Genomic DNA, 26,468 nt, shown 5'->3' with positions numbered 1-26,468 from the left:
GGATCTGGTATGTCTCTCGTGTGGGGACCATGAATTGGGTTCAATTTGAATTGGTTTTTGGTGCAGGCACGGAGCTGGATTCGGGGTTCGCCCCTGTCTACACTCTGAGCTCTGGCTTTGTAACGCTGATAAGAGTTAAGCGGCCTTGTCACATCACCAAGTCAGGTGTGAAGAGGCCATTAAATCATGCCCTAGATATTTACCTGTCATAATTGCTCTTCATTTATTTTTTTTAAAACAAAATGCTTGGAGTACAATTATCATTAGGAACATCTTTTCTACAATATCCAGCAGCATTTGCCTCTTGTAGTAATACTAATCCACTGTCTTGATATTTCTACAATAGTGAGTGCAAGGATAGAACCAATGGATACCGAAGTTTTGAATATAACTGGCTAGTTTATTAGCAGTGTCATAAAAGCTTGGTGGCACTGGAAGGGGTTCTGTAGGATTTCCACTGTAAAGACCCAGGTTGCAAATTTAATAACGTTATTAAGCAGTGAGCTTATGTTATAAAGTCACAGACATTAGAGCAAAATGGGAACAGGAGTAGGCCATTCTGCCCATTGAGCCTGTTCTGCCATTCAGTACAATTATGGCTGATTATCCACTCCAGTCCTCTGCCAAGAGGATACAGGCAGGTTACAACACTTATACAATCCTTAACTTCCTTTGTTAACCACGATTAACTGACTTTCCTGTTGGGTTTATGTGCCTTGATGGAATGTATAGTTGCTTTAAACTATGTAATAATTCTTCAAAGACTATCCATTTCCTATGTACCGTCATACTGTTTAATGAATGTTCCCAATCCACCTCCGGCAATTTGCTCCTTATACTTTCATATTCTCCTTTGTTCAAATTTAACACCTGAGCTTCCGATCAAACTTCCCCACTTTCAAACATAATGTAAAATTCTATCATGTTATGATCACTCATCCCTAAAGGTTCTCTTACAACAAGAATATTAATTAGCCTTTTCTCATTACATGATACCAGATCTAAAGTAGCCTGTTCTCTAGTCAGTTCCTCAACATACAGCTCTAGAAAACCATCCCCAACAATTAGTCCTCTACAGAATCAGTGCTAATTAGATTTACCCAGACAATGTGCAAATTGAAGTCACCCATGATTACTGTATGCCACATGCTTCTATAATCCCCTGATGAAAACCATGCTCCATACTCCCACTACTGTTTGGTAGCCTATAGACAAGCTCTCCCTTTTTGCCTATCGTTACTCATTGTTGTATATCCTTGCACATTAGCTGCCATTACAGGGGGCAATTATACTTATCTGGCAGGGGTGAAACCATGATCAAGAAGGTGGTTCGCCCAGGACGAGGCTAGCCCATTGCACTTCGGGTGTCCCCAAATGCAGGTTACTCGACTGCAAAATCTGTGGTAGTGGGGGACTGCGGTCGCACGCTCCCCTGAAAAAAATAATAAAAAAATTACAGGGGGCAATTTTAACCAAAGAAATCTATAGGTAGAATGATAATGTTGCACCCTGCCCAATATTACTCACAATTGACCAGATGGATGTAAAAGAATGGATGCATTGGATTCTGCCAGTTTCACAATGGAAAGTTCAGGTTAAAGTCCCCTTTATTTTTCCCTTAAGCTGGGCAATCAAAATGACTTAGGCTGCTGGAAGTCCAGACTATATTCATCCTTATAAAAATAACAGGGGCAGCATTTAACTATGGGTGATGAAGCACCATAAATGCCTGAATCATCTCTCCTGAAGGCTGACGTCAGTGTTACGGGGTCCAAATGCATTGGGTTTAGGTCTTTACAGCAGCCAAATCTCCCATCCTATTGGAGGAGAAAAACATGTTGGCAGCCATGACATCTGAATTGGCAGTAAGTGTTTTGACTTCAGAAAGACTTTTTAAATAATCACCGGGGACTTTGCTGTGTGAGTAAATTGAGCCCATTTTAGCCTCATAATTTCACTGTCTCCTTTCCTATTTATTGTCAGTGCTCTTCTTTTTTATAACACATTTTTCACCTGTGTACTCTGTAATTTCTTCATCTCTGTAAACAGAGCCAAATGTCAGGAGATATTTGTAGATTTTCTCTTTCGGTCTTCAACGTTTTAGGCTCTACACTCGTGGCTTTCTTTCAAAGAAATTAAGATGAAAGCTCAAAGTCAAAGGAAACTCTTGCCCCGCCTCTTCCCCCCCCCCCCCCATCCCACCCAATCTCTTTTCCCCATCAAGCTTGATAGAGTAAAAGCACTTAAAAAAATATAATATATATTTTTATCAAGGCATGTATAAATGTTAACAACAATTTTCAAGAGGATAATCAACAAACTAATTAACACCCACCCAGCTAACGTGGCTCACATTCACAGTCGTCCCCCCCCCCCCCCCCCCCCCCCCCCCCCCCCCCCGACCTGCCGTCAGCTTAATTTTCCCCAAAGAAGTCGATAAACGGCTGCCACCTCCGGGCGAACCCGAGCATCGATCCTCTCAGGGCGAACTTGATCTTCCCAAGCCTGAGAAACGCAGCCATTCCACTAGCCCATACCCCTGATACCCTCCACGCCAATAAGATCCGTCTCCAGGCTACCAGGGAGGCAAAGGCCAAAACATCAGCCCCTCTCGCCCCCTGGACGCCAGGGTCTTCCGACATTCCAAAGATCGGCACCTCTGGACTCGGAACCACCCGTACCGTCAATACCGTGGACATGACATCGGCAACTCCCTGCCAGAACCCCCTCAGCTTCGGACATGCCCAAAACATGTGGACTTGATTCGCGGGCCCTCCTGCACAGCGCCCACACCTGTCCTCCACCCCGTCAAAGAACCTGCTCATTCGGGCCACAGTCATGTGCGCCCCGTGGGCCACCGTGAATTGTATCAGGCTGAGCCTGGCACACGAGGACGCGTTATCTACTCAGGGCATCCTCCCACAACCCCGTCTCTAATTCCTTGCCCAACTCTTCCTCCCATTTTCGCTTTACTTCCTCTATCTGGGTTCCCTCCCCTTCCATGAACTCTTTATGAGTTTCCGAGACCTTCCCCTCCCCCACTCCCGTTTTCGACACTACCTTGTCCTGTACCCCCTGGGGCAGTAGGTGAGAAAAGGTCGAAACCTGCCTCTGTGCAAAGTCGCTCACTTGCAGGTAGAGGAACCCATTCCCACCTGGCAGCTCAAACTCCTCCTCCAAGCACGGAAGGCTGCCATCAATAAACAGGTGCCCTAACTGCTGATCCCAGCTCGCTGCCACCTCCGAAACTCCCATCCAGCCCCCCTGGTGCAAACCGGTGATTGCCACAAGTTGGTGCCCATACCGACGCTCCCTCCATTCCTATGTGCTTCCGCCACTGTCCCCACGCCCTCAAAGCCACTACTACAACCGGGCTTGTGGAGTATCGAGCGGGCGAGAATGGCAGAGGTGCCGTTACCAGCGCCCCTAAACTTGTGCCCCTACATGACGCTGCCTCCACCCACTCCCACACCGACCCCTCCCCCACTTCCTGATCATTGCTATGTGGCCCCCCCCTCACTGACCCCGCCGGGGTCACCCCCATAATCAGCCGATGCGAATCCAGATCAGGGATCTTCCCAATACCCGCCTCATAAACTCTACATCGTCCCAGTTCGGTGCATAAATGTTCACCAGCAGCACCGGCATCCCATCCAACTTCCTGGTCACAATGATATATCCCCCCCAAGTCCGCCACTATACATCCCACTTCAAACGACACCCGCTTATTAATCAGAATCGCCACTCATAGTTTTGCGTATGCGCACCGATGATCGGGCACGCATGCGCAGTGCGGCTGAATTATTTTTATCTGTTCCTGGCCATTTTGAAGGCCGCTCGCAGCCGGCATTATTAAAAGCCGGCTGCTGTGGCTGTTGCGCCGTGAGTTGCGCAATCGCGACCGTCGCAACCGTCGGCTCCGCGACCCCCCCGACACCCACCCGCGCGTCGCGCCCCTGAGTTTGACAATGCCTGCCATAGACAATAGAGTGGGTCGCTGCCGTAGGAATCCGTAGGAATCCGGGCACTGGCCGCAGCACGTGGCTGGGACCAGCGCCCGCAGAGGAGGGGGGAGACTGGGCTATTGGCTGTTCTGAGAGCAGCATCACAGAGGATGGAGCCCCATGGGACACAGTACAGCAAAGGGTCTTCACAAATCAGACATGCTACCTACAGAGTGGGAACCTCAGTGCCGGAAAAGACTGTGCCTGTCCCAGAGGATGCTGAACCACCTTTACCGTGCCCTGCAAGTGCTGGCAGCACATTGGATGGGAGGATATCCATTGGGCGGGGGGTGGAGCCTGGACTTTGAAGGTCTGGGCCTACTTTCCGTCAGTACAGGTAGTGCAGTGCTGCCCTCCATGGCATGCTGGGCTGGGCTGGAGGTGTGTCGCTCACAGGGAGGGGAGGGGGTGTCAGGTGGGCTGGACACCCCCAGGGTCCCCTAGGTGGAGGGCCTCGGGCCATGCCGAGGCCAGTCCACTCCCTGGACTCCGCCGTGAGAAAGAGGCGCAGCTGGAGTGAGATCCAGAAGCCCCGCCATCCTCTGGCGCAGACACTCATGGATTCCCACCAGTGCCTGCGCCATGCAGTTGAATCCCTGTGCCATGGAGCTCATGCCCTCAGCCACTGAGGTCATGGAGTGGACATCCCCCGCCATGGAGTTCACCTGCTGCACCAAGGTCTCCACTGCAGACGCCACCCTCACAGCGTTGCCCTCCTTGCGTCGGCGTGATGGCACCATCTCCTCGGACAGAAGGTGATGGGACTCCTCCAGTCGGCATTGCACTCCGAGGAGGGAAGTTGTCATCCCTTCCTGATGCTCGCGACTCTGCCTTCACAGTTCCATCATCGGCCTGGGGCTTAGCAATATCCTGGGCTCTGGCATCCCTCCGAATGCCGGATCCCTGGGATGTCCCTGCCTCCACCTACCTGTAGCTACGAGGTGTTCACCAGTGAGTGACCCAGAAGCCTGCCGGCTAGGGAATCGCACCGCGGTGAGAGTATCTGTGCTGGTGGAGGGTGCGGGTGACAGGTGTGATGGCTTCGCTATGGTGATGTCTAGGATGGTGGGCGGCGGGGGGGAAGAGGGCCTTGTAACAGGTGGGCAACGTGCGAGGTGGCTGGTTGAGAGATCACCTTGGAGATGTGAGGGATGGGTGGGGGGGTGCAGTGAGAGACTGGAGATGGCAGACTTACCCTGGCAGTGCGAAGAAGGTCACTCATTTTGTTCCGTCACAGCTGCCCCATCCTCTGCAGGGAGCTGGCACTGACTACAGCAGCAATACCCTCCCAGGCAGGGGGTGGTCACCTTGCTGGAGGGTCGCCTTCTGGAATCCAGGTACAGGAGGTCCTGCCTCTGCTGGACCATCCAGGAGTTTGGTGAGGGCTCCCTTGGAGAATCTTGGAGCAGGCTTCCCGGCCGCCATCCCCTTGGTTAGATCTGAAACAAGTGCTGGGGAGGCGCTTAAATGGAGCTCCCCACTGATTGCAGTGATTAGGTTTCCCTGGGGCGAGCAAATCAGCAGGAGGCTGCCAAGAGCCCAGCGTGATTCATGTGCAGAAAAGAACTTTTGCTCGAGAGGGTCAAATTTCCGTGAGGTTTCTGTGGGATTCGCACCGTTTTGTTCACTGGAACTGATACTTTGCCATTGCTTGGTAAGATTCTGCCCCAGAATCTCACCTTTCTGTGCATCCTGGGCCTTCAAAACAATTTTTAAATTAAGTGAAGGAAGGTATTAATCAAAGGTTCTTATTTATAGTTGTCGGGACTAATGGACAGCCATGGAATTGGATTTCCAAATCCCTGTAATAAAAGCACAGATTAACTTATTTGCCACAACTCTGGCATTATTCTCTATAATGACAGCACCCCTCCTGTTATTAAACCCAATTCACCACGGGTGGTGTCACACTTCCTGCACCATACTTGTTTGATTCAAATTTTGTAATTATGAGGGAACAAATCGGGAGGCTAAACTGGGAGGACCTTAGGAAAATGTACTGACCAAATTGTTGCAATTTTCTTCTAGTCGGCTATCTTTTTTCTACCCACGGCCTCTGAAATATGTGATGTTGGAAATAAGATTTGTAAAATAAAGACTACATTTTACAATAACATTAAACACATTTGTAATGTTTGCCGCGCCTGCCTGCTGCTGCAGTACAGTGTCAGCCCTGACACCAGGTACCATCATTGCCAATGACCCCTGGTTGCTGCAGTACAGTGCAGTGGATGTGGAGGCTTTGGAGAGGGTGGACATCAGGGGCGAGATTCTCCGACCCCCCGCCGGGTCGGAGAATCGGCGGGGGCTGGCGTGATCCCGCCCCCGCCGGTTGCCGAATTATCCGGCACCGGATATTCGGCGGGGGCGGTAATCGCGCTGCGCCGGTTGGCGCCCCCCCCCCCCCCCCCCGCGATTCTCCAGCCCGGATAGGCCAAAGTCCCGCTGCTAGAATGCCTGTCCCGCCGGCGTGGATTAAACCACCTCTCTTACCGGCGGCGCGGGCGGGCTCCGGGGTCCTGGGGGGGGGGGGGCGCGGCACGATCTGGCCCCGGGGGGTTCCCCCACGGTGGCCTGGCCCGCGATCGGGGCCCACCGATCTGCGGGCGGGCCTGTGCCGTGGGGGCACTCTTTTCCTTCCGCCTTCGTCACGGTCTCCACCATGGCGGAGGCGGAAGAGACTCCCTCCACTGCGCATGCGCGGGGATGCCGTGAGCGGCCGCTGACGCTCCCGCGCATGTGCCGCCCGGCAATGTCATTTCCGCGCCAGCTGGCGGGGCACCAAAGGCCTTTTCCACCAGCTGGCGGGGCGGAAATCAGTCCGGCGCGGGCCTAGCCCCTCAAGGTTATGGCTCGGCCGCTCAAGGGGCGGAGGATTCCGTATCTTTGGGGCGGCGCGATGCCGGACTGATTCGCGCCGTTTTTGGCGCCGGTCGGCGGACATCGCGCCGATAACGGAGAATTTCGCCCCTGGTTTACCAGGATGTTGCCTGGTCTGAAGGGTGTTAGCTATGTGGAGAGGCTGGATAGACTCGGACTGTTTTCATTAGAAAGACAGAGGTTGAGGAGTGACCTGATTGAGGTCTACAAGATTATGAGGGGCATGGATAGACTAGATGGGCAGGCACTCTTTCCCAGGGTGGAAGGGTCAGTCACCAGGTCAGTCACCAGGGGGCATAGGTTTAAGGTCCGTGTGGCAAAGTTTAGAGGAGATGTGCGAGGCAGGTTTTCTATGCAGAGGGTGGTGAGTGCCTGGAACGTGTTACCAGGGGAGGTTGTGGAAGCAGATATATTAACAGCATTCAAAAGGTATCTTGACAAACACATGGATAGGATGGGTATAGAGGGATACTGCACAAGGAAGTGCTGAGGGTTTTGGCAAATGTCGGTATGACCGCTACAGGCTTGGAGGGCTGAAGGGCCTGTTCCTGTGCTCAATTGTTCTTTGTACAGCTCTGCTCCAGGCATCACCGGTGCTTGTAGCTCCTGCTGTACCAGTTACCTTTTGCAGGTGGGAACGCTGAAAGTAGGATTTCAAATGTTCCCCTTGAGGGAGGCCACTATTCAATATTTTTTTTAAAACACCTCATTGCTCCCAGACATTTCTTTTCAGAATATTGGTTGGTAAATTAAAAGTTATAAGAATGACAATCAACCTCTCAAGGTTTCTCAGAGGGGGATTAAATGACTAAGTGAGATCCATTCTTGCCCATCTTTCATGCCTAATCCCAGCTAAGCGTTGTGATGTCTCCGCAAAGGATGTAATAAGGCACAGCATAAAGAGCTTATTCTGAGCAGCTGCAATTTCCTGTGACGTTTTGCTTGTCATCTAATTGGTGACCTGTTGCTGGAGCTGCCAGCAGTATGCTAATTCAATAACCAATTGGTTGATTTTCTACAGGTGACATTTAAACAATGACAAATAAGAACCTTTTAGGCTAACACGCCAGGGTCAGCTCCTCCCATTACTGCGGCTCTCTCAAAGGTGCCATCAAAAATAAAAGGGAATATTATTTATAAGTAATTACCCAAATAATGTCATAGCTCTTGTGCAATTTGTAAAATGGAACATCTTTTGGATGAGTACAGTGTTTCCTTTTTGACCCGTTCGCCCATAAGTTTACTCTTTAAATGGACACGAATGGCGAAGTGAAGATGCCAACTTCACATTGCTATTGTTGCCGCTGAGGCCAGGCCTGAATTTTCACTTTGGAGTCGGGAGCAGAGTTGGGGAAAAATCCGACTGGGGGGAAAGTGCCCCAGACTGTCTGATTTTGGTTCTGGGAAGAGGGTAGGTGATGACTGGAATAGGCCTTTTGCCGCCATGAAGAGTTTATTGTTGGGTGCAGACGTGGGCTATAGAAAGCCCGGCTTCAGTGCTGTGGGCATTTGTTCCCACGGATTATTTTTTTTAAAAACAATTTTAAAAATCCCTCCAACCCCCCTCCCCAACAATCCCAATACCCCATCCATGCCAACGCATGCTACCTCATACAACCCACCCACCCCTGTGGCACCTCCATGCCCACCTATGCTCCTCCTCCCCCTCCATAACCCCTCATAGCCTCCAAACCAACTATGCTCAACCCAGCCCCATGACCCTTTATAGCACCCATGCCATCTTAGTGCCAACTCGTGCCACACTAGTTCCCCCACACAATACCCTTTGCCCTTACACCCTCCGTGATAACTCACCTAGTATCCACCATGAGTAGATTCAGGATCCATGCTGAGAGATTAAATGAAATAAAGTTCTAAGAGCATTTAAAAAAATCACTCATTGTTTAAAAAAAAAAACATGATCTACATTTCACTTCCTTCAACTACATAATCCCTTATTAAAATCAAGCATTTGTATTCACAGCCCCACTTCAAAGACTTTATAAGCACTTGGTGCTGTCAATCACACTGGGAACTGACTGACACCCCTCTGTGATAATTATAGGTTGTGAAATCAGTCATGCAGCACAAATTGTGTAATGAAAGCCCTCAGGTTAATTTTAACAGTCAGAGTGAAACAGCAAGTACTGATTTTTTTAAACTGTAGAATGTTTTCAAAGGCCAGGAGATTTAAAATTCTTGACAGTTTGACCGTTCCATTTAGTTTGACAGTTCCAATAGGATTTAAATGTCTTGACAACTTGATATGTCCATTGAGTTTATCCACTTTTTACATACATTCATGCCTACTTTTGTCCCAAAAGGTGCCTTACCTCTCCCCAAGGTGTTGCTGGACCTATCAAAAGAGTACCCTACCTCTTTGAAAAGGTACCCTACCTCACTGCCAGCTTGAAAGGCCTAAAGCCCACAAGTTGGCCGTTGGACATTCCACTGGCATAAATTGGATCTGACTGAATGCAGCTGCATGTTAACATGTGCAACTGGCTCCGTGAGCCTTGGGTATGCAAACTACAGCCTGTTCCCCACCCCCATCGCAGGCCAAAATAGTGACTGCTGGGTTCAGGGGTGCGACTTCCTGATTCGGGTCTCTGGCACCATTTTGGATAGGTCGGAGACCCTCTTCGTCACAGGTCGAAGAGTCCAACCCATGGACCATGAATGCGAGTTGCTAGTGTGACAGAGGTGGAAAAATCTGTTTGGAGTTGTGAGAAATGGCGGGGATTTGGGAGATGCTCACACGTTCAAGGACACGCAAGCAAAATACTGCAGATGCTGGAAATATGAAATAAAAACAGAAAATTCTGGAAATATCAGGTCAGGCAGCATCTACGACCAGAAAAGCCGGGTAGAGATTTCAGTTCTGTGACCCTTCATCGGAACATTTCAACATGAAACATTAACTGCGTCTTTCTCTGTAGATGCTGCTTGACCTGCTGAGCATTTCCAGCATTTATTGTTTTTTTATAAGGGATTCAAGAACTTTGGAATGCTGATAGGGTGGTAGTTTGCCCTTATGAGGAAAGGGGTGATGATATTCCAAACGGATGGCACATTCCCCAAGAAGGGGCAACCATTTACAATGTTAGCTAGCAAGGGAGCAGGGAAGGAAAGCGGGGTGGTCTGCAGCCTAGTGGAAGTAGGGCCAAAGGAGGTGGGTCTCGAGGACAAGACGAGGGAGAGATAGGTGAGAGACTAGAGAAAGCTGCAGGTTCGGGTCAGGTCAGAGACTGTGCAGGCAGTGTGGAAAGTCATCCTTGCATGCCGTGTTTGTCAAAAAAGAAACATTTGCCCAATACTTTGTGAGAAGCCTGTACCTTTTTAATGTCACGGTGGTTTTTGATGTATGGTGTTTTCATCGATATGCACGAGATTTTATAATTAATGGGTTGAATTACAGGTTTCTAGTGCAAATGAAAAGTTTGAACTCCCTCTGGCTGTGGGATTAAATGGAAACTCCACTCCTTTATCTTCCCCCGCTCCAATCCCACGCTTACTGGGGAACGACTCGTGAGAAATCCTAAATCAAGCTCCACTAAAGCACAAATGAATTCAAACAGGGATCCATAGTGTTTCTATGGCAAATGTGCTTTATCAGAATTAAGGATTAGGTACACTTTTTAATGAATCAAACGTACAGTTTTTCTGTAAATGCCTCAGGTTTGATATTTGACCATTACTTAGCTGCACCTTGCCGAAAAGTACAAATGTGACGTGCGGGTGATGAATTGCAAGCGATGCTTGAATCCCAACCATGAGCAAGTTTTGTAAATGAAGAACATGATCAATTTATCACAGTGCCCTCAGCATTCTGCAGATATCATCAATTTAGTTCCATTGGTTTCCAAGTCTAATGGCTGTCAGAGAGTATAAAGTAATCAGCAAAAGATTCTCCCTCCTGAGACTTAATCCACGACATACTCCTGATACTTTGCTGTTGAAACTCCAGCAGTTATTGTCCATTTAGCCTGCACTGATTGCTTTCCATCGAGGCAATAAGTGGCTCCACTATATAAGTGGGGAGGCTCTTTTTTTGGAACTGTAACATGAAACCGGACCATTGATTTTTTTTTTCCCTATACTTTTTATTATCTTTCTCAGACTATTGTCAAGTTCCTAATCAGAAAATACAGTTCATAAGATAAATTGAATCCTGTCAATTTTGCCTGTGTATGAGGACTGCTTGCAAACCGTTAGCTTTGAGATAGGTTGTGCACGCGTGGAAGGCTTGTTGTGAATGTCCACGGATAATTTGTTTGTCCAATCCAAAATCCTGATTGATTATCTATTTGGAAATTAAACTCCCCACTGTGAAAATAAACTATTGAAGGACACACTCACCTTTTAAATATCTCATACTGTCCATGTTCAGAAGGATGTAGCATCCTGGTCATGAACATTGGGCTTGCTTGGTGTTTTTCCTTGGTTGAATGTCTCAAGGATACTCAATTCTCATACCCCCTCCCCCCTCCCCCCTCCCTCTACCCCTCCACCCCCTTACCCCCCACTCCCTACCCCTCCACCCCCTTACCCCACACCCCCTCTCCCCCCCTCCCCCACCCCTACCCCTCCACCCCCTTACCCCCACCCCCTACCCCCTCTCCTCCCCCTCCCTCTACCCCTCCACCCCCTCACTCCCCACCCCCTACCCCTCCACCCCCTTACCCCCACCCCCTACCCCCCTCCCACCCCCTCCCCCCTCCCTCTACCCCTCCACCCTCCCTCTACCCCTCCACCCTCCCTCTACCCCTCCACCCTCCCTCTACCCCTCCACCCTCCCTCTACCCCTCCACCCCCTCACCCCCCTCACCCCCTACCCCTCACCCTCTACCCCTCACCCCCCCACCCCTACCCCCCTACCCCCTACCCCCTACCCCCTTTACTAGTTTGCAACATGTTGTGTCCAATTAACAATGAATTTGTATCCAATTTCCTAGCAGTCTAACAAGGATTATATTGTGACTGACAGGCTAATGGGCTTTTGGGCCCAATCCTTTGGTAAACTCTCAGTGGATCTGGGTCCCAGGCATTCGAACAGCTGGCCCATGCCCCATTCACTGGCGTTTTGAGAACCGATTTGTGTTCAATTCCTCCGTAGTCCAGTTAGTGTAGACCCCATTCCCAAGTGCTCTAGGGGAAAGATCCACGTACCTGGTGGCCATGCGACGTTTGAATATCTGAATTGGAGGATCCAGATTTTGAGCATCGACATAGTTGCTTCCCAGAGCAATACAGACAAGCCAACGATGAACAATACGCCCAATTTTGTGGCTCTCTAATCAAGTTGGTCGCATACAATCATTTATCCAGAAACCCATGTTTGTCTGCTATATGCCCCTCTCCACAATCTACTGTCAGCCTAATAACGTCAGAATATTTGTACCAATGTCTCCAAATCTGATTTCTTTTCATATAATGGTCATGCTCTATTTTACCTGTGTTCAGTGATCCTACTGGGAATCATAAATGAGGAAACCTAATCAATTTTACCAGGGGGTGCAAGTGGCAAACGGGTAACGATTAGCAGACTTATTTTCCTGGCTCATCATTATTTTGAGGCTTCTCAACAAGCAACGCCAACCAATCCTCTGATCAGGCTGGATGAACGGCTGTTTTAAGCCCGAGCATTGCCGCGCAGAGTCAATGCCAGCAAAACGTCTGTTATTGAAGGTGGGCTGTTTCTACGAGATGAATCTTACATGTAATCCATCAGTTTGACCCCAGGGTTGAGTGCGCTGTCTCTTGCTGCAGAAGCGGCAGATGTGGCTTTGTTTAAATTAATTTCACTCTCGGGAAAGGTGAAGGTGCAGCTTTCATTTGTGCTGGACTGAGGTTTGCAATTTACTGGCGGTGAACAAAATATGGAGAGAAGGCCAAGGTGGGGTGGGGGGGTTGATCTTAGTTTAAGCTGTCTGAGAATTGAGCATCCTTGAAACATTCAACCAAGGAAAAACACCCAAGCAAGCCTAGGTAATTGTTCATGACCAGGCTGCTACATCCTTCTGAACATGGACAGTATGAGATATTTAAAAAGTGAGTGTATCCTGCAATAGTTTATTTTCACAGTGGGGAGTTTAATTTCCATTGGGCCCACCCCAGCCAGGCAATCACATACACCACCCTCCCCAAACACTTAACTTCTCTGGAGGCAGAAAGCTGCTGTCAATTTGAAATGCGTTTTTTCCATGACACAGCACGAAACATAATTACTGCGCCCCCCCCCCCCCCCCCCCCCCATGAAACATGCAATAGCCATAAAAACGTAAAGATGATCATTGCAAGTTTATTTTTCAGGCCAAGTAAATATTTCTTTAAATGCTGGACCGTAAATATTGATATTTTGTTTTTTAACACAGTGCCATTGTAGGGGACGCGATGGATGATGATCCATCACTTCCCCTACAATGGCATTATGTCAAACTATGTTGGAATCTAATAGCAGTTATTCAGCTGAAGTACCAGATTTACACTGAGCTTTAGAACAGACTTGTTTTATTCCAGTACTGGTGTCCTGTCAGCCACGTTTGGAGGTTGGAGGGGGGGGGGGGGGGGCGGGGAGCTAGAGTTGGATCAGGTCAGATTGAGGTGCTAACGATACTGCAGCAAATTGGCCTGCCCACTTTTTTCATCGATTACTGGTGAACACATGGAGCTGGCCACGGTCCTGAACAGAGTTTGGGAAGGTGGGGTGTGGGGCTGCGCTGGGGTTGAGAGGTGGAACCTTGAATACCAGAATTGGAGGATTCAGATTTTGAGCACAGGCATAGTTGCTTCCCAGAGCAAGACAGACAAGCCAACAATGAACAATATGGCCAATTTTGTGCTTCTGTAATCAACCTGGTCGCGTACAATCATTTGTCCAGAAACCCACGTTCCTCTGCAGTATGCACCTCTCCACAATCTATTGTGAGCCTAATAACTTCAAAATCCCCCCCTCCCCCGTAATCCAATTACTGTGGGAACTGATGTGTTGGGTTTGCCGGGTCTGCGAGGACTGCGTTTACTGCAGCAGTGAGAGAGACAGGCTTCCAACACTTGAAGAAATGCAACTCGATTTTATTGAACTCTTAACTATCATACATACGTTAACTGTGGGTTGACACTATGCTGACTTGACTGGAGACCTGAGGCTAACCTGACCAGACTATCTTACTACCACATGGTGTATGTTCTCGTTGCTGCTCACGGGCTCTGACTGTCTCAGAGGCTGGATCCCAAGAGAGAGGGAAAACTAGTGCCCTCTGGCTTTAGAGTGGTTGTGTCCTGTCTGGTGATTGGCTGCTGTGTTCTGTGTGTTCACTGGTCATCCTGTGTGTCAATCACTGCCTGTCTATGCACCATCATATACATGTGTGTATGTTATGACAGGAACCATGCTATTGGATGTCTCACAGGAGGGGAGGGTAGAGGGGTCAGTAATATATGTTTCGGTGGTTAGTCCTCAACAAGATAAAGTCAGTCAAAAAACTTGAGACTTGTTACGTGTCAGAATTGTGAACACTGCAGTCAGTTACAATCCGATTTCCCAAAGGGGATCTGAAATGGGGCGGCAGAGGGAGGTCGGCTAATGCAAGGTGCCTTGCAGAAGTTTCAAGAGCAGAACATTGTTCAGCCTCTTAAAACCGCTCGCCAATATTCACACACCTGCATATTGTGCCACCTGTCATATTACACCCTGTCCACTTTGTGCCCCTAAAATGTGCGCAAGCGCGTGCCAAACTGGGAAAACCCAGGAATAGGATATGCAAAAATAGGAGAAAAGCCAAGATCAAGATAGGAGCAATCATAGAACATAGAACATAGAAAAATACAGCACAGAACAGGCCCTTCGGCCCACGATGTTGTGCCAAACCTTTGTCCCAGATTAATCATAGATTATCATAAAATTTACAGTGCAGAAGGAGGCCATTCAGCCCATCGAGTCTGCACCGGCTCTTGGAAAGAGCACCCTACCCAAGGTCAACACCTCCACCCTATCCCTATAATCCACTACCCCACCCAACACTAAGGGCAATTTTGGACACTTAAGGCCAATTTATCATGGCCAATCCACCTAACCTGCACATCTTTGGACTGTGGGAGGAAACCGGAGCACCCGGAGGAAACCCGCGCACACACGGGGAAGATGTGCAGACTCCGCACAGACAGTGACCCAAGCCGGAATCGAACCTGGGACCTTGGAGCTGTGAAGCAATTGTGCTATCCACAATGCTACCGTGCTGCCCTTAAGAACAAATTAATCTACATTATATCATTCTGCCGTAATCCATGTACCTATCCAATAGCTACTTGAAGGTCCCTAATGTTTCCGACTCAACTACTTCCACAGGCAGTGCATTCCATGCCCCCACTACTCTCTGGGTAAAGAACCTACCTCTGACATCCCCCCTATACCTTCTACCACTCACCTTAAATTTATGTCCCCTTGTAATGTTTTGTTCCATCCGGGGAAAAAGTCTCTGACTGTCTACTCTATCTATTCCCCTGATCATCTTATAAACCTCTATCAAGTCGCCCCTCATCCTTCTCCGTTCTAATGAGAAAAGGCCTAGCACCCTCAACCTTTCCTCGTAAGACCTACTCTCCATTCCAGGCAACATCCTGGTAAATCTCCTTTGCACCTTTTCCAAAGCTTCCACATCCTTCCTAAAATGAGGCGACCAGAACTGTACACAGTACTCCAAATGTGGCCTTACCAAGGTTTTGTACAGCTGCATCATCACCTCACGGCTCTTAAATTCAATTCCTCTGTTAATGAACGCTAGCACACCATAGGCCTTCTTCACAGCTTTATCCACTTGAGTGGCAACTTTCAAAGATGTATGAACATAGACCCCAAGATCTCTCTGCTCCTCCACATTGCCAAGAACCCTACCGTTAACCCTGTATTCCGCATTCTTATTTGTCCTTTCAAAATGGACAACCTCACACTTTTCAGGGTTAAACGCCATCTGCCACTTCTCAGCCCAACTCTGCATCCTATCTATGTCTCTTTGCAGCCGACAACAGCCCTTCTCACTATCCACAACCCCACCAATCTTCGTATCATCTGCAAATTTACTGACCCACCCTTCAACTCCCTCATCCAAGTCATTAATGAAAATCACAAACAGCAGAGGACCCAGAACTGATCCCTGTGGTACGCTACTGGTAACTAGGATCCAGGCTGAATATTTGCCATCCACCACCACTCTCTGACTTCTATCGGTTAGCCAGTTCGTTATCCAACTGGCCAAATTTCCCACTATCCCATGCCTCCTTACTTTCTGCATAAGCCTACCATGGGGAACCTTATCAAATGCCTTACTAAAATCCATGTACACTACATCCACTGTTTTACCTTCATCCACATGCTTGGTCACCTCCTCAAAGAATTCAATAAGACTTGTAAGGCAAGACCTACCCCTCACAAATCCATGCTGACTATCCCTAATCAAGCAGTGTCTTTTCAGATGCTCAGAAATCCTATCCCTCAGAACCCTTTCCATTACTTTACCTACCACCGAAGTAAGACTAACTGGCCTGTAATTCCCAGGGTTATGCCTATTCCCTTTTTTGAACAGGGGCACGACATTCGCCACTCTCTAATCCACTGTCCTGTTGACAGTGAGGACGAAAAGATCATTACCAACGGCTCTGCAATTTCATCTCTTGCTTCCCATAGAATCCTTGGGTATATCCTCTCAGGCCCAGGGGACTTGTCTATCCTCAAGTTTTTCAAAATGCCCAGCACATATTCCTTCCTAACAAGTATTTCCTTGAGCTTACCAGTCTGTTTCACGCTGTCCTCTCCAACAATATGGCCCCTCTCATTTGTAAATACTGAAGAAAAGTACTCGTTCAAGACCTCTCCTATCTCTTCAGACTCAATACCCAATCTCCCACTACTGTCCTTGATTGGACCTACCCTCGCTCTAGTCATTCTCATATTTCTCTCATATGTATAAAAGGCCTTGGGGGTTTCCTTGATCCTACCCACCAAAGATAGTTCATGCCCTCTCTTAGCTCTCCTAATCCCTTTCTTCAGATCCCTCCTGGCTATCTTGTTTCCCTCCAGCGCCCTGTCTGAACCTTGTTTCCTCAGCCTTACATAAGTCCCCTTCTTCCTCTTAACAAGACATTCAATCTCTCTTGTCAACCATGGTTCCCTCACTCGACCATCTCTTCCCTGCCTGACAGGGACATACATATCAAGGACACGTAGTACCTGTTCCTTGAACAAGTTCCACATTTCACTTGTGTCCTTCCCTGACAGCCTATGTTCCCAACTTATGCACTTTAATTCTTGGCTGATAACATCGTATTTACCCTTCCCCCAATTGTAAACCTTGCCTTATTGTACGCACCTATCCCTCCCCATTACTGAAGTGGAAGTCACAGAATTGTGGTCACTATCTCCAAAATGCTCCCCCACTAACAAATCTGTCACTTGCCCTGGTTCATTACCAAGTACCAAATCCAATATGGCCTCCCCCCTGGTCGGACAATCTACATGCTGTGTTAGAAAAGCTTCCTGGACACACTGCACAAACACCACCCCATCCAAACTATTTGACCTAAAGAGTTTCCACTCAATGTTTGGGAAGTTGAAGTCACCCATGACTACTACCCTGTGGCTTCTGCACTGTTCCAAAATCTGTTTCCCAATCTGTTCCTCCACATCTCTGCTACTATTGGGGGGCCTATAGAAAACTCCTAACAAGGTGACTGCTCCTTTCCTATTTCTGACTTCAACCCATACTACCTCAGTCGGCAGATAGTCCTCGAACTGCCTTTCTGCAGCTGTTATACTATCTCTAATTAATAATACCACCCCCCACCTCTTTTACCACCCTCCCTAATCTTATTGAAACATCTATAACCAGGGACCTCCAACAATCATTTCTGCCCCTCTTCTATCCAAGTTTTCGTGATGGCCACCACATCGTAGTCCCAAGTACCGATCCATGCCTTAAGTTCACCCACCTTATAGTTCGACAAAAGGCTGTAGGTTTGGGAGGAAGGGAGGCTGGGAGCAGCTAGCAGTGTCACAGGCCCGATCCATCAGAAAAAAGGAGTTAAGTGCAGGAGCCCCTGCGTTGATTACAACATCGGGTCAAGCAGAAAGTTCAGACGACCAAATAAGCATTTAATTCTGATAAAATGGAGGCTGCAGTGGGACAAAGACAAAGCTGGAGGCTATGAGTGTGAGAATCAATATCGGTAGAGCAGCCTTTTCCCTTGCATCTCGTAAAGGAAGATGTAGAGAACTTGAAATGGAACTTCAGCAGTTTAAGAAGAAATAAATTGCTAAATGATGTCAGGCCCAAATCCCATTCTGTTGCTTAAGGCTACATTGCATTACGCAATGAAAGCACAGTAAATTCTTTTAACTCTGTTAGTCCATTAATTTATCAAGGAAACATTGCCCAGCTTCATGAAACTGCTGCTTCGCTGCTCCCTCGATCAGTCCTGCTTCCTCGATCAGTCCTGCTCCCTCGATCAGTCCTGCCTTACATGGTTCACCCTGTTGTTTATGATCAAAAAAATTCTCAGAACAGAAATCTCCTATTTTCTCCTCTCCTAGAGTTAGAAGGTAGAGTTTCACCAGAGCCAGCAGCTTGTCAGTCCATTAGTGATTCTTTATTTCTTTAGACAGTAAAAGGGAAGATTTTGTCCCGTATCCTCTTTGTAATAAAATTGTGAGTCACTTCTTAAGGTTTGTGAATTTATGATTTTGCAGTAAATAATGAGGACAAGAAATCATTCCCCACCCCAATACCATCGCCACCCCTCGAACCAACCCTTAGGTGTGCGAGCAGGCCATTGATCATGAATCTCGCCTTGTCCACAGTCTCAGTCTTGAAACCACCAACAGCCCCAACGTCCAGCAACGTATGGGCAGACAGGTGTCCAGATTTCCCCCCTAAATAGTCCAGCTGATTTCTTGACATACATCCAGAGGAAATCATTTCTATGTATCTCCCCTATCAAACGCTTTCATATTCTGTGAAAGTGGGATAGTGATGAGGAGTGGGAGGGTCTCTGGATTTATTTTATTGTCACGCGTACCGAGGTGCAGTGAAAAGTATTGTTCTGCATCCAGTCCAGACAGCGTTCCATACATGAAAAAAAAAACATAGGATGTGCATAAATATCTCCCCTCAGTACTCTGACTCATCGTTGTTCGAGATCCGACCCACTACGGTCGTGTCATCGGCAAACTTGTAGATGAAGTTGGAGCCACATTTCGCCATACAGTCGTGTGTGTATAGGGAGTATAGTAGGGGGCTAAGTATGCAGCCTTTGTGGGGCCCCGGTATTGAGGACTATCATGGAGGAGGTGTTCTTGTTTATCCTTACTGATTGTGGTCTATGGGTCAGGATGTCGAGGATCCAGTTGCAGAGGGAGGAGGCAGAGCTGTAGTCAATGCTACCTCGTATGCTTTTTTTCTTCTTTCCCTTCCTAATGCATTGGGGGCCTGTTCGCACTTGCAATCTTCCATGCAAGTGGGAGGGAAATAAAGCAACCTGGCTGTATTGACACATGTGACATTTAGATGCACTGTGGGCTCCTGCACTGCCTTCCCCCAATTCAATCTGTATATGGGCGCAGAGGAACTTTATTGGGATGGGAGCAGGGTTGAAGGACTTTAGTTATGTGGAGAGACTAGAGAAGCTGGGATTGTTCTCAAAGTAGCGAAGGTTAAGGGGAGATTTAACAGAGGTTTTCAAAATTATCAAGGGTCTTGGTAGAGTAATTAAAGAAAAAGGCCCAGGTTTTTGTCCCCCGCGCTGGTTCGCTGAGCCGGGAGATTTCCTGGCTTGACAAACTCGACCTTTGAAAATGCCCACCCATGGGTGAAACAGAAGTCGGTGAGCGAGCCCGTAACGAAGGTGCTGGCTGTAGAGGTGGGCTGGGGTGCAGAGCCCGATTATGTGCCTTGATGCTAGGCTGAAATAAAACAGAAACAAAAATCCTTCAGCCCTCACCATCCACACACTTCCTGTGCTTCATCTATGCCAACCTTTGATAGTCTATAGCCCCCATACGTCTATACAAACGTATTGTCCCTCTACCCACTCCCATGACCTCGGTGCCAATTTAGCGCCAACCCATGCCCCCCACCCACCATTCTTTGTCCTTATGCTGTCCATGCCAACTCACCTAATATCCTTGAACGGTTCCTTGACATCTTTGACACTTCCCTAATAGTTTTGATAGCTAGACAGCGCCTTAACATTTCCTTGGCAGCTGGACGGCTCTGTGACATTTCCTTGACAGCAGGGCAGCTCTTTGGCAGTGCACAATCATTTTCACTTTTAACAATCACAAAAGCTTCCTTTCCTCTTCCAAAGGGTTCCTTACCTCTCCCAGGATCTTATCCAAAGGGGTACTTTGGTTACCCAAATGCTCTGGCTATCCAACCAAGTTTGGATCTCCTCCTACTTGTTCTAATCTGCACACTCCAGATTCCACACTCCTGTTCTTCCAAAACCCCACTTCAGTGGAGGCAAGTGGTGATTTAAGTGGCCAGCTGCCTCTGTGAATTGCACATATATAAACCTCAGCCCGAGTCTAGCCCCGCCCCATGACAGGTCTTAGAATTTCCGGCCGTTTCCGGGGGTTTTTGACACAGTGGAGAGCCTCTCTCATGGCGAAAGCCTGGGCCAACTGTTTGAAAGGAAGTGTTTTATTTAAATGGTGTCATATTGGGAAGTGTGGGTGTACAAATGGATCAGGGTGTCCTTGTACACCAGTCAGTGAAAGTGGAGAGGTGGGTGCAGCAAGCAGTTAGGAAGGCGACTGGTATGTTGGCCTTCATAGCGAGAGGATTGGAGTTCAGAAGTAGGGATGTCTCACTGCAGTTACACAGGGCCTTGGCGAGACCACACCTGGACTATTGTGCACAAGTTTGCTCTCCCTACCTGAGAAAGGATATACTTGCCACCGAGGGAGTGCAGCAGAGGTTCACCAGGCTGATATCGGGGTTGGCGCAACTGTCCTGTGAGGAGAGATTGGTTCGATTGGGCCTGTATTCACTCGAGTTTAGAAGGATGAGACGAGATCTGATTGAAACGTATAAAATTCTAACAGGGCTGGACAGACTAGCTGCAGGGCGGATGTTTCCCCAGGTCGGGGGAATCTAGAACCAGAGGACACGGTCCCAGGATACAAGGTAGACAATTTGGGACTGAGATGAGGAAAGATTTCTTCACTCAAAGGGTAGTGAACCTATGGAATTCTCTAACACAACAGGATGTGGAGGCCAAATCTCTGAATGTATTCAAGAAAGAGAACGATGATTTTTTAGATTTCAATGGCATCAAGGGATATGGGGAGAAAGTGGGAATATGGAATTTAGATAGAATCATATTGAATGGCGGAGCAGGCTCGAAGGGCCGAATGGCCTACTCCTGTTCCTGGTTTCTATGTTTCCACTGACGGTAAGTTCAGTAAGCAGAGGACACAAAATGAAAGTTATTGGTAAAAGAGCCAGAGGCGGACATATTTTACACAGCTTGTTCTGACCTGGAATGCACGGACAGTAGAAACAAGTTCAGCAGTAACCTTCAACAGGATAGTGGATAAAGACTTGAAGGGGAGTAAAGTGTAGATCAGTACAGAAAGAGCAGGGGTGTGAGATATCTGCCAAAGGGCTGGCAGACACTACGGACTGAATGGCCTCCTCCTGTAAGATTCTGTGAAAGCAGTGGTACCGATGTGAAACAATTGATTCCACAAAAAAAGCTTTTTATTTAAATGTGGAATTTTAAGTGCATCAAATCAGTCTACAAGTAGAGCCTTTGATTTCAATACAAGATTGAAACACAAAATGCTGATCCATGCTGTTTTATTTTAATACTCGGTATAATAAAACCCAGTAAATTATTGCAAAGTCTTCACTCATAGCAGCAGAGTTTTAGATATATGGCATATAGACTCTTCAAAATGCAAATATTGTGCCAAAGTATTTGTTTTTGATGTGATTGACTTGCTGATTAAATGATGAGATGGAGAGCAGTGCAATAATTTCCAAGTTTGCACATTCAGTCCTTTTGGCAAAGCCGCCAGATGTGCATTGATGGGATGAAACTATTAAAAATTCTAAACCCTGATATAATTGAACAACGGGGTTGGTAAAATGTGACATTAATCAAAGCAGGCGCTAAGAAGACATGGTTACCTTGGCAACAGGAAAGCCGCCGAACCTCGCATAGTAACAGCAGCTCATAAAATATTCTGGCAGCTTCAAAGCCCAAGGATTTTGGGGTTGTTTTGCAAGTTGTTTGCTGGCTTTGTGTTATGTCCACACCTAAACACAGAGAGGGGGAAAACGCTCCATTTTTAAACGTTCGACTCGGATGGTGCAGCATTTATTTGATCTCTTGTCAAATAAGCTGTGCGACGCCAACATTTAATGCCTCCGCGCAATTGTATTGCCGTTGCTTTATGCACAACGCCGCACTTTTACATCAGGTTCCTGATGAATTATATTCATTCCTTAGTGTATAACATGCATGAGTCACTGAGTGAATGTCAAGATTCTTTGACTGTAAAAGGAGTTAGGTTGTCAACAATCCAGCAGGACAATGGAACCAGACCCCCAAGTCCACCTCAATTTTACTAGTGGGCACTCTTGATTTCTCTTCCAAATTACTTTAAAACTGCAACCTATGGAAAGATTTGCAGGACGGTTATAGTCTAAAAAGTATTTGAGGAAAAAGCCGCATTTATATAGCAGCTTCCATGGCCACAGGATGTCCCATAGTACTTTATGGGCCAGTGAGGCGCTTTTGATATGCTGCCATTGTTGTAATGTAGGAAGGGTGGAATTCAGTTTGCACACAGTAAACTCTCACAGGTGACAATGTGGAAATGACCAGAAAATTGTTTGATATTAATTTTTTAAAAATATATATTTATTCAGAATTTTTCAACAAAATTTTCAACCATACAAACAACCCCCCCCCCCCCGTTACAAAACAAAAGACAGCTCGCATAGCAAGACATGAACATGGCAAGTCAATAAGATACAGAACTTTGTACGTTGGATTCCTCCCGTACATGTCAGTTTTCCGGATCGTTCATGTGTTTCCTTGCTCAAATGCCCCCCAGAAAAAAACCTTCCCCCTCCCTCCCTCCCTCCCTCCCTCCCTCCCTCCCTCCCTCCTCTCCCCCCTCTCCCTCCCTCCCTCCTCTCCCCCCTCTCCCTCCCTCCCTCCCTCCTCTCCCTCCCTCCTCTCCCCCCTCTCCCTCCCTCCCTCCTCTTCCCCCCTCCTCCCTCCTCCCTCCTCCCTCCTCTCCCCCCCTCCTCCCTCCTCCCCCCCGCCCCCCCCCCCCCCGGGTTGCTATTGCTGCTGTCCGACCTTCATCTAACGCTCTGCGAGATAGTCCAGGAACGGTTGCCCCGCCTGTAGAACCGCTGCGCAGACCCTCTCAAGGCAAACTTTATCCACTCCAATTTGCTAAACCCTGCCATGTCATTTATCTAGGCTTCCACACTGGGGGGGCTTCGCATCTTTCCACACTAACAAGATCCTTCGCCGGGCTACCAGGGACGCAAAGGCCAGAATGCCGGTCTCTTTCGCCTCCTGCACTCCCGGCTCGTCCACTACTCCAAATAGTGCTAGCTCCCAGCTTGGCTTGACCTGGACTTTCACCACCTTAGATACTGTTCCCGCAACTCCCCTCCAGTGCCGGGCATGACCAAAGCATATGGACATGGTTCGCCAGGCTTCCCGAGCACCTCCCACATCTGTCCTCCACCCCAAAGAACCTACTCAGCCTCGCCCCCGTCATATGCGCTCTATGAACCACCTTAAATTGTATCAGGCTAAGCCTGGCACACGAGGAAGAGGAATTAACCCTACTTAGGGCATCAGCCCATAGCCCCTCCTCAATCTCCTACCCCAGCTCTTCCCATTTACCCTTCAGCTCCTCTACCAAAGCCTCCCCCTCTTCTTTCATCTCCTGGTATATCGCCGACACCTTGCCCTCTCCGACCCATACGCCCGAAATCACCCTGTCTTGAATCCCCTGTGCCGGGAGCAGTGGGAATTCCCTCACCTGCCGCCTCACAAACGCCCTTACTTGCATGTACCTGAAGGCATTTCCCGGGGGTAGTCCAAATTTCTCCTCCAGCGCCCCTAAGCTCGCAAACATCCCATTGATGAACAGGTCCCCCATTCTTCTAATCCCTGCCCGATGCCAGCTCTGAAATCCCCCGTCCATCCTTCCTGGGACAAACCGATGGCTATCTCTGATCGGGGACCACACCGAGGCTCCCATCGCACCCCTGTGCCATCTCCACTGCCCCCAGATCTTTAGCGTTGCCGCCACCACCGGGCTCGTGGTATACCTTGTCGGCGAGAGCGGCAGGGTGCCGTCACCAGCGCCCCCAGGCTCGTTCCTTTGCAGGACGCCATCTCCAACCTCTTCCACGCTGCCCCCTCTCCCTCCATCACCCACTTACGGATCATCGCCACGTTGGCTGCCCAGTAGTAGCCACCCAAGTTCAGCAACGCCAGCCCTCCTCTATCTCTGCTACGCTCCAGGAACCCCCTCCTTACCCTCGGGGTCTTACTCGCCCACACAAAGCCCATAATGCTCCTGCTTACCCGCTTAAAGAAGGCCTTGGTGATCACAATTGGGAGGCATTGAAAAACAAAAAGAAACCGCGGGAGGACCACTATTTTAATCGACTGTATCCTGCCCGCCAGCGAGAGTGGCAACATGGCCCACCTTTTAAAATCCTCCTCCATCTGTTCCACCAGCCGCGTCAAATTGAGTTTGTGCAGTGCCCCCCAGCTCCTAGCTACCTGAATCCCCAAGTATCGAAAGCTCCTTTCAGCCCTCCTCAATGGTCGGTCATCTATCCCTCTTCCCTGATCCCCCGGATGCACCACAAAGAGCTCACTCTTTCCCACGTTGAGCTGATAGCCCAAAAAGTCTCCAAACTCCCTTAGGACCTGCATGACCTCCACCATCCCCTCCACTGGATCCGCCACATCCAGCAACTGGTCATCTGCGTACAGTGATACTCAATGTTCCTTTCCCCCTCGAACCACCCCCCTCCATTTCCCCGACTCCCTTAACGCCATGGCCAAAGGTTCAATTGCTAATGCAAACAGCAGAGGGGACAGGGGGCACCCCTGCCTCGTCCCTCGATACCGCCGGAAATACTCCGGCCTCGCCGGTTCGTGACCACACTCGCCACCGGGGCTCTATACAGGAGCTTAACCCAACTAATAAACCCTCCCCTGAACCCAAACCTCCTCAACACTTCCCAGAGATACTCCCACTCTACTCGGTCAAAGGCCTTCTCCGCGTCCATGGCTGCCACTATCTCCGCCTCTCCCTCCACCGATGGCATCATTATCACGTTTAGGAGCCTTCGCACATTAGTATTTAGCTGCCTGCCCTTTACGAATCCGTCTGGTCCTCATGAATCACCCCTGGGACACAATCCTCAATCCTCGTAGCCAACATTTTTGCCAGCAACTTAGCATCTACGTTGAGGAGCGAGATCGGTCTAGACGACCCACATTGCAGTGGGTCCTTATCCCGCTTCAAGATCAAAGAGATCGTCGCCTCCGACATTGTCGGGGGCAGGGTCCCCCCTCCATTGCTTCATTGAAGGTCCTAATCAGCAACGGGGCTAACAGGTCTACATACGTTCTATAAAACTCCACTGGGAACCCATCCGGCCCCGGGGCCTTCCCTGCCTGCATGCTCCCCAGTCCTTTAACCAACTCCTCCACCCCAATTGGCGCCCCCAAACCAGCCACCTCCTGCTCCTCCACCCTCGGGAACCTCAGTTGGTCCAAGAATCGTCGCATCCCCTCTTTTCCCCCTGGGGGCTGGGACCTATACAGCTCCTCGTAAAAGGCCTTGAATGCCTCATTCACTTTCCCCGCACTCCGCACCGTAGTTCCCCTGCCATCCTTGACTCCACCTATTTCCCTCGCTGCCATCCTCTTACGGAGCTGATGTGCCAGCATCCGACTCGCCTTCTCCCCATATTCATATATCGCCCCCTGTGCCTTCCTCCACTGTGCCTCTGCCTTCCCTGTGGTCAACAGGTCGAACTCCGTCTGGAGACTTTGTCTCTCCCTGAGTAGTCCCTCATCAGGGGCCTCTGCATATCTCCTGTCCACCCTTAAAATCTCCCCCACTAACCTCTCCCTTTCCCTGCCCTCTCTCTTCACCCTGTGAGCCCTGATGGAGATTAACTCTCCCCTAACCACCGCCTTCAGCGCCTCCCATACTACTCCCACCTACACCTCCCCGTTGCCGTTGGCCTCCAGATACCTTTCGATGCACCCCCGCCCCCTCCCACACACTTCCTCATCTGCCAGCAGTCCCACATCCAACCGCCACAACGGGCGTTGGTCCCTCTCCTCCCCCAGCTCTAGCTCCACCCAATGCGGGGCATGGTCTGAAATGGCTATGGCCGAATACTCTGTTCCCTCCACTTTCAGGATCAATGCCCTGCCCAGAACAAAAAAGTCTATCCGGGAGTAGGCCTTATGTATGTGGGAGAAAAAAGAAAATTCTCTGGCTAAAGGCCTGGCAAATCTCCA

General features: G+C 48.9%; 1 protein-coding gene and 1 pseudogene across 2 annotated transcripts in view; both read left to right on the top strand.

Moving 5' to 3' along the window:
- Positions 1–26,468, top strand: part of sgsm2 (small G protein signaling modulator 2) — a 304,851-nt gene that overhangs the window by 123,576 nt on the left and 154,807 nt on the right. The window lies entirely within an intron of this gene.
- LOC140387554 (U1 spliceosomal RNA) lies at positions 1,289–1,435 on the top strand (annotated as a pseudogene).

The sequence above is a fragment of the Scyliorhinus torazame genome, chromosome 12 (genome assembly GCF_047496885.1).
Source record: "Scyliorhinus torazame isolate Kashiwa2021f chromosome 12, sScyTor2.1, whole genome shotgun sequence".
In the NCBI taxonomy this organism is placed as follows: Eukaryota; Metazoa; Chordata; class Chondrichthyes; order Carcharhiniformes; family Scyliorhinidae; genus Scyliorhinus; species Scyliorhinus torazame.
Note: the sequence above shows the minus strand (reverse complement) of the source record. Positions and strands in the feature narration are given on the sequence as shown.